The sequence below is a fragment of the Gadus chalcogrammus genome, chromosome 21, assembly GCF_026213295.1.
Source record: "Gadus chalcogrammus isolate NIFS_2021 chromosome 21, NIFS_Gcha_1.0, whole genome shotgun sequence".
Classification (NCBI taxonomy): domain Eukaryota; kingdom Metazoa; phylum Chordata; class Actinopteri; order Gadiformes; family Gadidae; genus Gadus; species Gadus chalcogrammus.
This window is the reverse complement of record NC_079432.1, coordinates 2,573,340-2,589,676: the sequence shown is the minus strand read 5'-3', so window position 1 is coordinate 2,589,676 and position 16,337 is coordinate 2,573,340.

The following is a 16,337-nucleotide window of genomic DNA, read 5'->3' as shown; positions in this document are numbered from 1 at the left end:
CCACTCCCACAGTTAGCACGACAACCAGTTACCCACCAGCTTAACATTTTCCCAACAGTAGTATCGTGACAGAACTGAGTGTTAGTACCAGTAGTACTCATGGTCATAATAATGAACTGATGAATGTGAGTACCAGTAGTACTCACGGTCATAATAATGAACTGCCACAAGGAGGGGGGGGAGACCCTCCATGACACATGTGCTCTAGGGTACCTCCGTCAGAGAGAGCCACTGGAATGGATACAGGGTCCCCCCCCCCCATTTCAGTAGCCTACATCCTGCCTCTTTCAATGGAGTCCAGAGGCAGGGAGAGAAATGGAGAAGTAGGGAGAGACGGAGAGGGAGGGAGAGAGAGAGGCAGGAACATGGTTGGACGGTATAAATGTGGAGGCTTTGATGTGCTACACCCTCCCCCCCCCCCCCAAACTGAACGATGCACATGTCCTCCGTCTGCACCACCCGCTTCCTGGAGGAGGGGTGGAGGCGGGCTGAAGCACAGAGTGTGGGCGGGGCCTCAAAGCCTCCGATGGTGGTCGTTAACTGCATCAACAGTGGAGGTTTGTTGGGGAAAATGGGTCAGGAACTACTGAAATAAGTTGTTTTAATGAATGGTTTTACACGCGCAAAAGTGTGGATTTAAGAAACCGATGCGTCGGTTAGTCTACAAGAAATCCCCTTGCTTGTGTTCGGTTGTCTTTGCTCCAGGCCACCGGCTCTGGAAACCGAGAAGAAACTGAAAACACTACGTTTTCACCGTTGGACATCTGTCTAGGCGTTCATGAGCTCGCTCCTGCTGATCTGTCGTCGCTTTACACCAGCGCTTCTGGGAACCCCTGACATAAGTTGTGTTTGTGCGAGCTCAACGTGTGCAAACGTGTTAATGTTAGATGAGGATATGTTCCACCAGCAGCAGAAGAGCCGCTCACATGAGAGCTGTTGTTCTTAGGAAAGAGAGGTGGCCATTCGCGCGGTGGGGGGGGGGGGAGCTACTATTAGCTATGTGGAACATTCTCTGACTCACCCTGGATCTCTTCTGCAAAATATGAGTCACCAACAGAGGATGTAGAATGACTTGAGAGGTGTGTGTGTGTGTGTGTGTGTGTGTGTGTGTGTGTGTGTGTGTGTGTGTGTGTGTGTGTGTGTGTGTGTGTGTGTGTGTGTGTGTGTGTGTGTGTGTGTGTGTGTGTGTGTGTGTGCAAATGAATGACTCAATGTCTTCATATAAATGTGTGAGTGTGTGCGCTTGCATGTGACTGAACTCGTATGTTTTTGAGTGTGTGTGTTTGTGAGAGAGTTTATGTGTGTGTGTGTGTGTGTGTGTGTGTGTGTATGTCTGTGTGTGTGTGTGTTTGTGAGAGAGTGTGTGTGTTCCCATTCCTGCTGACGTCCACTAGCCTGCACTAGTCTGCAGTGAGGTTGAGCTCCTGCTCTGATTTATTCAGGAGGACGGTCCAGGGGGTTAGGCTGAACCCAGCGTGGAGGTTCACCCCACAAAGCCTCGGTCTGTTACTGACTCTGTAGCACCATGCTAGGGACTCTTTAGCACCATGCTAGGGACTCTGTAGCACCATGCTAGGGACTCTGTAGCACCATGCTAGGGACTCTGTAGCACCATGCTAGGGACTCTGTAGCACCATGCTAGGGACTCTGTAGCACCATGCTAGGGACTCTGTAGCACCATGCTAGGGACGCTGTAGCACCATGCTAGGGACTCTGTAGCGCAGTGCTACAGAGTCACTAGCATGGTGCTACAGAGTCCCTAGCTCTGGCAGATTCCTGAGGCAGTGAGTGAGCTCACCGTTCCAAAGGGAAGAAGGAAGTGAAATATTGTCGTTGCAACGCACCCCTGCACCTCTGGAAAGAGTGAGTGTGTGTGTGTGTGTGTGTGTGTGTGTGTGTGTGTGTGTGTGTGTGTGTGTGAGAGACTCTACAAGCTTGTTGCTGGTCTTCGGTCGCAGAAAGAGATTAGACTTTTGTTCGAGTGTTGTTTGAAGGGTAATGTGAACATTTTAACGTAGAGAAAAAATCAGAACAATAAAAAAAGACTATAAAGACCCATAACCGAGGCAATGCTCTGACTTACCTTCAGGACTTCCACAACAGAACAAGCTGAGTATTACCAGAGGGAAAAGTCCCTGGAGGTTGAGAGCCGTCTGAAGGCCAAGTCAGGCGTTACCTCAGCTGACCCCCATGGAGGGAGGGGGAGTCCCTCACGCTCCCCGCCCAGGCAGGTGAGGCCCCGCGTGGGGAGGCTTCCGACGAACTCGCCCTGAGCTCGAGAGAAGTTCATCCAGGGGAGGTTGTGGTGGGGGGAGGAGAGGAAGTGAGAGCGAGGAGGTTTTGGTGGGGGAGAAGTGGAGGTTGTGGTGGGGTAGGACTTGGTGGAGGAGAGAGTGGAGGTGGAGGAGCTGGTGTTGGTGGTGTTGAAGGCGGAGCAGGCCAGAGGGTAAAGCTCCACCCGAGGGTAGAGCTCCACCACATGGCGTAGCTCCACAGGTCCCAGTGTGTTCCCGGGATGTCTGCCGGCCACAGGGTTTACGACCACGCTGAGTTATCGTTCTTCCTGGAGTAGGAACAGCCCATAATCATCACCGCTGGCGGTGGAAAGAGTGACTGCAGAGGTCAGGCCAGGTCTCACCGCTGTTATGGTTCTCTGTGAATCTCATGTTTAGCAGACACTTATCAAGGGGTTAGACAGTACACAGAAGGGGCATTCAGGAGCAGGTAGGGGTAAGACAGTACACAGAAGGGGCATTCAGGAGCAGGTAGGGGTTAGATAGTGCAGAGACAGGTCATTCAGGAGCAGGTAGGGGTAAGACAGTACAGAGAGAGGTCATTGAGGAGCAGGTAGGGGTTAGACAGTACAGAGACAGGTCATTAAGGAGCAGGTAGGGGTAAGACAGTACAGAGACAGGTCATTAAGGAGCAGGTAGGGGTTATGATGCCTCTGGTAGACTGAGGACAATGGGAATCGAACCCAAAACCCTCCAGCTGGGGAACAGAACATGGTCCAAATACACCGTCCTGTTGGTGACTTTAAAAAAAACACTAACCATCACTGGTCCCTGCTGGTCACCCTACAGAACTGCCAAGCATCACTGATCGATAGAGTGACCTCAAACAGCGGGGCGATTGACTTCCCAGCGTGAAGAGGGTTAAACGTGCCTGACCTTCATCGTGCACGTGGTGAGCATGCACGTGGTGAGCGTGCACGTGTTGCCAGCAGAGAGGTCACGGGTCTATTGATTGATCGATCAGCCGTGAGTTGCTTCATGGGATCGGGAGAGGCGTGTATTGATCAGGTGTGTGTGTGTGTTTGATTGTAATATCGCTTTTGATTTATCACTCATATTTTCCTTCGATAACTTGGATAGCTCTGACCCTAAATAACTTATTTCCAACCACGATGACCTGTCTATTTAGAGTTGATCACAGTTCTACTGTCAGTGGGGTCTCTCTCTCTCTCTCTCTCTCTCTCTCTCTCTCTCTCTCTCTGTCTCTCTCTCTCTCTGTCTCTCTGTCTCTCTGTCTCTCTGTCTCTCTGTCTCTCTCTCTCTCTCTCTCTCTCTCTCTCTGTCTCTCTGTCTCTCTGTCTCTCTGTCTCTCTCTGTCTCTCTCTCTGTCTCTCTGTCTCTGTCTCTGTCTCTCTCTCTCTCTCTGTCTCTGTCTCTGTCTCTGTCTCTGTCTCTGTCTCTCTCTCTCTCTCTCTCTCTCTCTCTCTCTCTCTCTCTCTCTCTCTCTCTCTCTCTCTCTCTCTCTCTCTCGACCCTGGGAGGCCTCACCACTTCCTCCTGCAATAGACAGCATTTACAGCGTGGGGTTTAGTGGGCGAGCTTAGATTCAGGTCTAGAACATCCCCCGCAGACGAGGAGGAGAGGGATAGGGGAGAGACAGCGGGGGAGAGAGAGGCAGCGGGGGAGAGAGAAGCAGCGGGGGAGAGAGAGGCAGGGGAGGAGAGGGGTAGGGTGGGAGGGTAAGAGGGATCTAAACGAGGGAGAGAGAGAGAGAGATGGATATGCGAGTCCAGCCTCGTCACGGGGCGTCCTGGACCCGGCCCCGTGATTCACGCCAGCACCCTGTCTGAGCAGACGGACAGACAGACAGACAGACAGACAGACAGACAGACAGACAGACAGACAGACAGACAGACAGACAGACAGACAGACAGACCACGGACCACAGCGTCCTACGCCCACACCGTCTCGTGTTGTGTTAGTCGTCTGCGGCGTCCGGCCGGTTTTTATAAATCCACCATTGCAGGATTAGCCCGCTAAAAACGGCAGAGGGCTTAGAGCCCGGTCTCTGCCACAAACAAACGGCTTGGCTCGGGTCCTCCTCCTCCTCCTCCTCCTCCTCCTCCTCCTCCTCACCCTCCTCCTCACCCTCCTCCTCACCCTCCCTCCCCCCCCGGGATCCCGTTGTAGCGTGGGGGAGGTTGACCTCAACGGCGAGCTCAGAGCCCAGACGAGGGCGGAGTCTGGGACTCCAAACGCAGGCGGACAACCCGGACTCTGGGCCGGTCCGCCCGCGAGGCCAGGGAGGGGGGAGGGGGGGAGGGGGGTGGGGGGAGGGGGGAGGGAACCGGAACCCCGCTCCCCGCTCCGGACCCCGGCGGGGGCCGGAGAACCCTGGCAGCAGGGTGCCAATCATGGCTTCCTCTGAACGCCGCCCCACCACAGCGGCGGGTGGGAACGCTAAATGTCCTCCGCTGGCCGCGGTCAGGTCTGTCATTTGGGCCGCAGAGGAACCTCGCCTCCAGGAATAGACCCCGCGGCCTCCGTCGGCCTCCGTCAGTCTCCGTCAGCCCTCCGCCCTCCAGAGGGTAGGCACTCCCGGGGGGGGGGGGGGGGGGGGGGGTGGGAGGAGATGGTGGTCATGGGGGGAGGGGGGAGGAGGTGTGGGGGGTTGAGAGGCTGGTGGTGACGGTGTAGAAGTTGGTGTTTTGGGAGAGGCTGGAGGAGGTGGTGCTTGTGGGTGGAGGGGAGGCGGCGGCTGGTGGAGGTGGTGGTGGGGGCCTTTTCGGAACCTCCCCGTTTGTGACCTCACTGGTGGCGGGCTGATGGCCCGGATGACGTCATTGTGTGGTGGAGTGTGTGGGGGGGGGGGGTGCCAGACCTGGTCTCTCGCATCGCTGGAGGTCCTGCCCCATACCCGGCATCCCAGGGGGCCACAAACCGTCTGATTTGCATGTGAGGGGGCTGGTACCCCCCCCCCCCCCCCCCCCCCCCAATGAGAATTGGCTCGCTCTCGCTCTCTCTCATTCCCACTCTCGCTCTCTCTCGCTCTCGCTTTTCGCTGTGCATCCCTTTGATCTGGAGGTGTTCTTTCGAGGCGGAGGTGGAAAAGTGGTGGTGTTGCCATCTGTTTGTTTGTGTGTGTGTGTGTGTGTGTGTGTGTGTGTGTGTGTGTGTGTGTGTGTGTGTGTGTGTGTGTGTGTGTGTGTGTGTGTGTGTGTGTGTGTGTGTGTGTGTGTGTGTGTGTGGCGCATGCCAGTGTATTGTCGGACACTAAATGAATCATGACTTCCCATGCAGGCCTGCATTGACTCATGTTGCCGACTTATATCAGTCGTCTTTGAGTAATTAGAAAAGCGCTATAAAAAACTGATCAATAATTATTATTATATGTTCACGTCCCCCGCGTGTTTTGTGGCTGTTCGACATGTGGTCGATACCGGATGAGATAACCATTGACAATACTGTGCATTAATCTAAGTCTAATCCGATATGGATTGACTTTAAATCCAATCTAGGTTGACTTTAAATTCAATTTATAATCGACTCTACATCACAGCACATTTAAAGTGACGAGGCTACAGCTTCGACTTTAAATGCGTAGAAGTGATGCTAGCCACAATGTCTCAACACTCCACCCAATCAATAGTCATCCACATGGCTTTCTGGTGTCTTGCTGTCTGGTGATGCTGTGTCTTGCTGTCTGGTGATGCTGTGTCTTGCTGTCTGGTGTCTTGCTGTCTGGTGTCTTGCTGTCTGGTGTCTTGCTGTCTGATGATGCTGTGTCTTGCTGTCTGGTGGTCCTGTCTTGTGTCTTGCTGTCTGGTGATGCTGTGTCTTGCTGTCTGGTGTCTTGCTGTCTGGTGTCTTGCTGTCTGGTGTCTTGCTGTCTGATGATGCTGTGTCTTGCTGTCTGGTGGTCCTGTCTTGTGTCTTGCTGTCTGATGATGCTGTGTCTTGCTGTCTGGTGTCTTGCTGTCTGGTGTCTTGCTGTCTGGTGATGCTGTGTCTTGCTGTCTGGTGTCTTGCTGTCTGGTGTCTTGCTGTCTGATGATGCTGTGTCTTGCTGTCTGGTGGTCCTGTCTTGTGTCTTGCTGTCTGGTGATGCTGTGTCTTGCTGTCTGGTGTCTTGCTGTCTGATGATGCTGTGTCTTGCTGTCTGGTGGTCCTGTCTTGTGTCTTGCTGTCTGGTGATGCTGTGTCTTGCTGTCTGGTGTCTTGCTGTCTGGTGTCTTGCTGTCTGGCGGTGCTGGCCGGGTGTAGCCCAGACAACAAGACATCTGATCAGCGGTTCATCCATCTTTTAGAATATTAGCCTGACAGCAATGGCAACTGATGCTTCAATAAATGTCCGGTGAATTCAAAAGATTTCCCTGTTTGCAGCAATTAAAAAAACATAAATAAATGTTGATAAAACCCGGCTAATAACAAAAAGTAACAAAACCTTCCAAGGCATGAAAACCCTTTACTCTCTCTGTTGTAACAGTGGATCAGCTGAGCCGAGCCGGGCAGACGTTCAGTCCTGATCAGAAGGACATCAGAAGCCTTTCCTCCATCGAGAAGCATCGTGTTAAACGACGTCAGCCTATCAGAAGCCTCGGTGCGCTGCACACGAACATGTCATTGGTCGAGAGCTGTTGAACGTAGCGACGATGCAAGCAAGCTAAAGCGTGTGGCTACGGTTGATTTGAACTTGAAATTCTTGACCCCCTGCAGATTCAGTGTCTTATTGAGGATCAATCGATGGCCATGTGGATGACTATTGATTTGGTGGAGAGTGGAGACATCGTGGCTAGCATCACTTCTACGCATTTAAAGTCGAAGCTGTAGCCTCGTCACTTTAAATGTGCTGTAATGTAGAGTCGATTATAAATTGAATTTAAAGTCAATCTAGATTGGATTTAAAGTCAATCCATATTGGATTCGGCTTTGAATAGATGGGATTAATGCACACGGTATCGACCACATGTCAAACAGCCACTGTGATGTGGCTTCAGTAATGAGGCTTCTTCACCTCGAAATGATGGTGGAATCTAATCAAAGCAGGCTGCGGACTGATAGTATGTCGGCTCCCAGCCCAACAGTTCCTGGTTCGATGCCCAATGTCCGGGGCATCCAAGGACAACATGCTCACCCCCTACCTGCACCTTGATGACACGAATTCAGCGGTAAAATGACTTCGCAGCGTCATGTGGTTCCATGTGGTTAGTCAGTGACATTTCACCACAAAAAGTGCGCATAGTCGTACTTTCTGCACTTTCTCTTGGCGGAAACCCCCTGCAGACAGGCTGGTTGGCTACGGTTAGCTTTCTCTTCTCGTGTTGACTCATCAGGGCACTGAACCAACCTCGGGCACATCTGCTTTAATTTCACATCTGAAACTTTACATTTGGTTCTTTATCTCCTGGCAGGCGACCTCAGATATGGGGGAATCTCTGCTCGTCACTTTCTTTACCTTCATATCTGTTCCGACCAATCACATCGCTAGGGGCGGGATCTGTACCCAAATCAACCAGTAGTATTCACCAGCTCTGTTTTTCTGTTTGTGTCTGTCTGTTAAGGTTTCAAATGAACGCTTTGCAGACCGACCACTGTAGAAATACACGTGTGTGTGTGTGTGTGTGTGTGTGTGTGTGTGTGTGTGTGTGTGTGTGTGTGTGTGTGTGTGTGTGTGTGTGTGTGTGTGTGTGTGTGTGTGTGTGTGTGTGTATTTCAACCTCACGTCAGTTCCCTAATTAGCTCATGCTGTGCTGTCTGGGTCATCTTACCAGCTATGGCTCTCCCATTGGTCCAGTCGGGTCATGTGACCACTGCTAGCTGAAACATACTTGTATGTTTAACCGAAGTACAAACCTGAGAGGGAGAGTTTTGTGAATTAGACTGTAGAAAGCAGAGGTCTGGAATCTGCAACATGAACAACTTTATGAATGGTTTGTATTTAGTGACCAAAAGAAGAACTGGACGTTCAGTGATCTTTCAATGAGTGTGGAGGTCTGTTTCTTTATGAATGGATGACGATAGGCTGTTATTTCTTCAGTTTTAACAAATACAGAACCAACGCACGCACGTACACACGCACGGCCGGATGGACGCACGCACGCACGCTCACACACACACCCACACCCACGCGCGCACACACACACACACACCAACTCATATCGCTGATGTACCAGCCTTATTGTTATCCTGGCCTTCCATACAATACTTGGGTCTGGTGATTGTGAACCATATCGTCTGAAGAGCCAAGCTAAATGTTGCAGTGCTCTTGCAGTGCTCCACCTTTAGCTCGGGGGGGGGGGGGGGGGGGCTGGCGTCCTCTGATGACGTCCTTGTTTACCAGAGTGGTGTTGTTTATGATGATGATGAGGAGGAGGATGACGACAATGTGGAGTTCCTGAAAGTGTACTGAGGTGTGATGCCTTGTGGTGAGCTGACATTCAGCCTGTTTTCCGTGCGTGGGTCAGCTCTGGTGTCACCAGGTGTAGACTAACATTTTCACTTTAGGTGTTGACGTGATGATTATGATGATGTGTTGTCCTTTTGCCATGGTTTCCTGTTAATCCTGCAGCCTGCATATCGTATCATATAACACACACACACACACACACATACACATACAAGCGTGTAAAAACAAATGCACTTGCACACAACCGTGCACACACAAAGGCATAGCTAGTTAGCTGGACGCCAGAGAGAGTGTGACAGGCTTGGTGGCTAGATAGAACTGCTAGGGGGAGTGTGACAGGCTAGTTTGCTAGCTGGACATAGTAGGGGGAGTATGCCGATCTAGCTAGCTGGCCAGACGTGCTAGGGGGAATGTGACAGGTCTATAGATAACGCGTGGGGGACGTGACCATATAAGTCGGCAACATGAGTCAATGCAGGCCTTCATGGGAAGTCATGATTCATGCTAGCCGCATTTAACCCTCTAGTGTCTGACAATACACTGGCATGCACCACACACAAACACGCACACGCTCACACAAACACACACATGCTCACACCTCTGTTGCTCAGTCATAGCCCGCCACCCCTCACGGCCGCCGGGAGACAGAAGTACGGGAGCGTCTGAGAGTTACCGAGCGACGGGTGGAGTTCAGGCCATGCCTCGCGTTCTGCTGAGGTAACCACATGAGATCATACCGTTATTCAGCATGTCGGTGTCGATGGCTTTGGAGGAACTTTATGGATCGGGAAGGTTTGCTGTGCAGTTTGAACATCGTTTATTGCAATGTTGTGATTCATTTATTGTTTTGCAATCTGTTTCTAATTTATTCATTGTTTTCATTTTTGCGGATTGTTTTAGAAATGTATTTTATTCTGATTGGATGAGAATCGATATCCCGTTGTGATTGGTTAAGGGCATGCCCTGCATAGGTGCGATTCTTTTTGATGTTTTGGTCGTGATTGGTGCAGCGTGTCTGCCTGGTTGCCTCCGTTACTAAGAAATTTATTTAGGAGTCCTTTGGTAATTTGTGTAAACGGGTGTAAACTGGATTAGACCTCCTTTCGTTGCTTATTTCCTGCAATGCAGTGCAACTGGCTTTGGTTATTTGACTATGTTAGCCTCATAGGTTGGAGACAGTAATGTTAAGGTGAGGATTTGTGTGATTAAGATGCAATGCATCATGGGAACAAGTGTCAGATCCTTCATTCTCGGTGGACTTTGTTCTTCTTCGCTGTGGGAACGTCTCTCGGCTGGGCTCTCACTCTGCGAGCAGGTCCAGCCGGGCGGCTCTCTAAAAATAAGATCTATAAATAACCCAGTGGATTCCAGAGAGTGGATTCGTTAGGGCTTCAACATCTCTGAAATGATCTCACATTAGGGCTGGGCGATTAGTCGAATGTTGATCGCGATTTCGATTTTAGCGTAAAACGATCAAAGAATTAACATAATCGATTTTTTCGATTATTTTTTTTGTTATTTTCTTATTTAATGGTTTATAGAAAGAGCAGAACAGCTGGATAAATAACTGGATATTATTTTAGATTGAAACATTTTCTTTTTTACCATTTTGAGTATTTCTTTAAGGAGAAAATGTCAAAGTTCTCAGTTAGGGTTCTCAGTTTTTGGGAGAGACATGCTGAATAAATACATCATGTTTTCAAACTCAAAAATAATCGTTATCGAATATTCGTGATTTCAATATTGACCAAAATAATCGTGATTATGATTGTTCCCATAATCTAGCAACCCTATCTCACATTATCGGCCCAGACCTCTGTTCCAACCCTGACCCGGACTAGATCTCTGCTCTGACCCGGGGCCCGGACCAGACCTTTGGGGCCAGATCCGGTCTAAACTGGTCGTTCCTGTTCAATGCTTCCAGAACCGTCGCTGAACTCTTCCTGGTCTCGATCTGAATAATTTAGTATTGTGTTTTATTCTCGCTTTGGCTGAGCAAACACTTTTATTTATTCATATTTGTGCAACTTCTCAGCCTACTTCACCGGAGATGTGCGGCACTGGTTGACTGGGATGTGCGGTACTGGTTGACTGGGATTGTCGGTACTGGTTGACTGGGATGTGCGGTACTGGTTGACTGGGATGTGCGGTACTGGTCGACTGGGATGTGCGGTACTGGTTGACTGGGATGTGCGGCACTGGTTGACTGGGATGTGCGGTACTGGTCGACTGGGAGGTGCGGTACTGGTCGACTGGGATGTGCGGTACTGGTTGACTGGGATGTGCGGTACTGGTCGACTGGGATGTGCGGTACTGGTTGACTGGGATGTGCGGTACTGGTCGACTGGGATGTGCGGCACTGGTTGACTGGGATGTGCGGTACTGGTCGACTGGGATGTGCGGCACTGGTCGACTGGGATGTGCGGCACTGGTCGACTGGGATGTGCGGTACTGGTCGACTGGGATGTGCGGCACTGGTCGACTGGGATGTGCGGTACTGGTTGACTGGGATGTGCGGCGCTGGTTGACTGGGATGTGCGGCACTGGTTGACTGGGATGTGCGGCACTGGTTGACTGGGATGTGCGGCACTGGTTGACTGGGATGTGCGGCACTGGTTGACTGGGATGTGCGGTGCTGGTTGACTGGGATGTGCGGCGCTGGTTGACTGGGATGTGCGGCACTGGTTGACTGGGATGTGCGGTACTGGTGGACTGGGATGTGTGGCACTGGTTGACTGGGATGTGCGGCACTGGTTGACTGGGATGTGTGGTACTGGTTGACTGTGATGTGCCACACCCCGCGGCTCCTGGGGGTGTTCTCCATCCTAGTGTCTGTGATCCGCCTGCTGATGGACTGAAGACCTGCACAGCCTGATCAACAACCTGCACACTAATGAACAACCGTCTACAAATGAGTATAAGAGAGCCAGCACCTTTGCCATTTCAAAAACTTTTCATATATATTTTTAATCCTATTTAAATGGGATGTTTCCGGCCGGCAACAGACCATCGGAAATTAGGAATTTGCAGGAAAACCAAAACGTTGTGGCCCCCTACTCTGGTTTATGGGTGTCTAAAGCAGAGTAGGATGGTTTAGGGTTCACACCTAATCCTCCGCATCATGAGAGCCGGTCTCCTGTCTGCTGGTTCTTGGGCTCCCGGGCCTCCTGGACTATAAGGCCAGGGGTCACCTCTGCCTTCATCTGGGCTGCATGGTCACAGAGTGAGACATGGACCCTCCTTCGGTCCTTCACTCTGAACCATCTGAGTGATTCTGCTCCGATAATCTGCTCCTATGATTGGTCAATTTGTCATTGCAGTGATGACAGATGGATCTGTCATCCGGTTGGACACTGCCACTTCTGGTGTCACAAGTGGCAGAGAGAGGATGGAGGGGAGAGCGAGGTAGAGCGGGAGGGAGAAAGACACTGAGGGATTATTAGACTAGGAGAGAACTAGAGAGAAACTGGAGGCCAACCGATGCGTCTCTCTGTCTGTCTGTCTGTCTGTCTGTCTGTCTGTCTGTCTGTCTGTCTGTCTGTCTGTCTGTCTGTCTGTCTGTCTGTCTGTCTGTCTGTCTGTCTGTCTGTCTGTCTGTCTGTCTGTCTGTCTGTCTGTCTGTCTGTCTGTCTGTCTGTCTGTCTCTCTGTCTGTCACTCTGTCTGTCTCTCTGTCTGTCTCTCTGTCTCTCTGTCTCGCTCTCGTTCTCATCAGCTCTCTGTTCTCCAGCCGGTGAACTAGCAGGTGACCATCACCCGGTCTCCACGCGTCCCCTCATTGCACCAGTTATTGTGTGTTGGATGTGCATGCTCTTACCTGGGCACCATCACCCCCCCCCCCCCCACCTGCAGCAGTATGACTGGGCGTTGGTCCCCCCCCCCCCCCCCCCCCCTCGTTCTCAGCGTGTGAATCCAAAGTATGAGCATGAGTCGCTCCGGGATGGAGGAGACGGGAATGTTTTCGCTTCCTCAGAGTTCCAGGGTTTCCTCACCGCATCTGGAAACATTATTCCTGGAAGACCGGCTCATTATTCTTGGAAGCGGGCGGAGGAATGTCTCCGCAGCGAACCGGAGGGCTCCGGAGAGCTGGCCGGTCTGGCCCCGCCCCCCAGCCGTCTGTCCTGAAGGTCCACAGTCTTGGACCTACAGACCACCACACGTGTTGTCATGGAGACGATCTGGGACCCTCACAGCACCGCGACGCGTGTTGTCATGGAGACGATCTGGCACCCTCACAGACCCACGACGCGTGTTGTCGTGGAGACGATCTGGGGACCTCACAGCACCGCGACGCGTGTTGTCGTGGAGACGATCTGGGGCCCTCACAGCACCGCGACGCGTGTTGTCGTGGAGACGATCTGGGACCCTCACAGAACCGCGAAGCGTGTTGTCTCAGGGTCTGAGGAGGTCCTGGTCGGCAGCCAATAGGGTCTGAGGAGGTCCTGGTCGGCAGCCAATGGCATTGCAGTGTGGACGGTTCCGGTGCTGCTCTCCGCTGAATGGAGGCTCCTGTAGAGGCTCATGTAGAGGCACTTGTAGAGGCTCTTGTAGAGGCTCCTGTAGAGGCTCCTGTAGAGGCACTGGTAGAGGCACTGGTAGAGGCTCTTGTAGAGGCTCTTGTAGAGGCACTGGTAGAGCCTCTTGTAGAGGCACTGGTGGAGGCTCTTGTAGAGGCACTGGTAGAGGCTCTTGTAGAGGCTCTTGTAGAGGCACTGGTAGAGGCTCTTGTAGAGGCTCTTGTAGAGGCACTGGTAGAGGCTCTTGTAGAGGCACTGGTAGAGGCTCTTGTAGAGGCTCTTGTAGAGGCACTGGTAGAGGCACTGGTAGAGGCACTTGTAGAGGCTCTTGTAGAGGCTCTTGTAGAGGCTCTTGTAGAGGCTCTTGTAGAGGCACTGGTAGAGGCTCTTGTAGAGGCTCTTGTAGAGGCACTGGTAGAGGCTCTTGTAGAGGCACTGGTAGAGGCTCTTGTAGAGGCACTGGTAGAGGCACTTGTAGAGGCTCTTGTAGAGGCTCTTGTAGAGGCTCTTGTAGAGGCTCTTGTAGAGGCTCTTGTAGAGGCCCTGTAGGCCGGTCACTGCGCCAAGCGACGCAAATAACAGGAGCCGCCTTTAAATAGAGGCTGGCGTGTGGAGGAGCCAGACCGCTGCCACATGAGACGGCTGCAGGAGGCGTCTCATCGGGGGGCCCAGAGACGGGCTCTGAACCCCCTGGAGGACGGGGTGCTGGATGAGGAGATATTAAAACAGTAAAGCAGGACGCTAATCACATGTGTGCTGAGGTGTGGTTTCTGCAGACGGGTGTGTATAACGTCTCGTACATATTTCTATAATTGATTTTATTAGCTTCCTGCTTTTTGCTTCAATGCAAAATCTGTTTGTGAGTGTGGGTGTGAGTGTGAGGGTGTGGGTGTGAAGGTGGGGGTGTGTGTGAGTGTGTGTTTGTGAATCTCTGCATGCATGTTTAGCGGAGGGGGGAGTGAGTTCATCTGCAGAATAGGAAGAGGGGGGGGTGAGGGAGGAGGGAGAGGAGAGGGTGAGCGGCAGTAGGAGGGGTGAGGGAGGAGGAGGAGGAGGAGGAGGAGGAGGGCTCAGTCTGGTGTCTGTTGTTGAATCATGAGGCAGTGCGCTCTCAGGCTGAGAGTGGTGATGTCAGCTCAGTGGAATGCACACACTCTCTGTGCTTGGCTGCAAAGCGCACACACACACACACACACACACACACACACACACACAGACACACAGACACACACACACACACACACACACACACACACACACACACACACACACACACACACACACACACACACACACACACACACACACACGTTGTTGCTCTCTCTCTCCCTCCCTCTCCCTCATCCACACACACTCTCTTTCTCTCCCAAACACATACACACACACACGTACACACACGTTCTCTCTCTCTCTCCCTCTCTCTCTACCACACACACACACTCTCTCCCTCTCCCACACACACACACACACACACACACACACACACACACACACACACACACACACACACACACACACACACACACACACACACACACACACACACACACACACGTTCTCTCTCTCCATCACACACACACACACACGCACAAATAGTCCCATGGGCTGATACCCATACATGCCTACCCACGCCACACAGAACCCACACACGGCAGCATGTGGCTCAGGAGGCAGAGCGGGTAGGCTGCTAGCGGGTTGGCTGGTAGGGTGCTAGTTCGATCCCCGGCTCCTCCTAGCTGAGGGCCCCGTCCACACAAAGCCGATTTCATGGCGAAACCGCAAAGGTCTTGTACTGTTCGGCCTTCCGTCCACACGAAGCCGGCGAATCCGCTGACCGAAACCGTATACTTCTGAAACCACCCTCGGAGGTGGTTTCAAATCTACCCGGTTTCGTTTTGGATTCGTGTGGACGCCTGAAACTGACTGAAACCGTAAACCATGACGTCATCGCCCCACCCCTCAACCCTCTAGCCAATGACTGTTAAGCCCGCGGAGTCACAGAACTCACAACAACAAAGATGATGGCGGACTACAGGCTTGTAATCGTTCTGCAGCAGAGCATGTCCCTTGTTGGGTTGCTAAGCCATTATTTATTGAGACTGTTGACTGACTGTTTGTTTGTGTTGTTAGTGGTTCTGGGGGCAGCCTTTATGCGCATGCTCGCCTCTTCTTATTTAATTTTCTTCTGGATTTCTGTACCAGAAGCAGCGCCCCTTATGGGCCTGGAATGTTTACTACAGCGTTTCTACAGATCTACCCGGTTTCGCTTGACTCCGTCTTTACGGAGATACTCCGAAACCGGATAGGTCGAAACCGGAACAGTTTCGGCTTCGTGTGGACGGGGCCTGAGTGTCGAGGTGTCCCTGAGCGAGACGTCTCACCCACACTGCTCCTGACACCTGCCTGTCCCCCTGCGTGGCTGACTCCGCTGTCTGAGTGAGAATGTGTGTATGAATGGATGAATGTGTGCATGAATGGGTGAATGTGTGTATGAATGGGTGATTGTGTGTATGAATGGGTGAATGTGTGCATGAATGGCTGAATGGGTGAATGTGTGTATGAATGGGTGAATGGGTGAATGTGTGTATGAATGGGTGAATGTGTGTATGAATGGGTGAATGTGTGTATGAATGGGTGAATGTGTGTATGAATGGGTGAATGCCATATTGTAAAGCACTTTGAGTGGCCACTGGTCAGAGAGGCGCTGTATAACTGCAGTCCGTTTATCTTCCCCCGTGGAGTCTGTCCCCCTGACCCCACGTGGCGTTTGACCCCTGACCCCCCTGTGTTTGACCCCATGACCACCCCTGAGAAGGGCTGGGCGATTGATTGAATTTTGATCGTGATTTCGATTTGAGCGTCAAAAGATCACTAAATTAACATAATCATTTTTTTCGATTTTTTTTTTTTTATTATTATTTATTTTTAATGTTTTATAGAAAGGGCAGAACAACTGGATACATATCTGTACATTATTTTAGATTGAAACATTTTCGTTTTGACCATTTTGTGTAAATAGTTTTAAGGGGAAATTTGATAGTTCTCAGTTGCAAAGTTTATTTTGGGAGAGACATGCTGAGTAAACACAACATGTTTTCAAACTCAAAAATAATCGTTTGAATAATCGTGAATTCAATATTGACCAAAATAATCGTGATTATGATTTTTTTCCATCCCTACC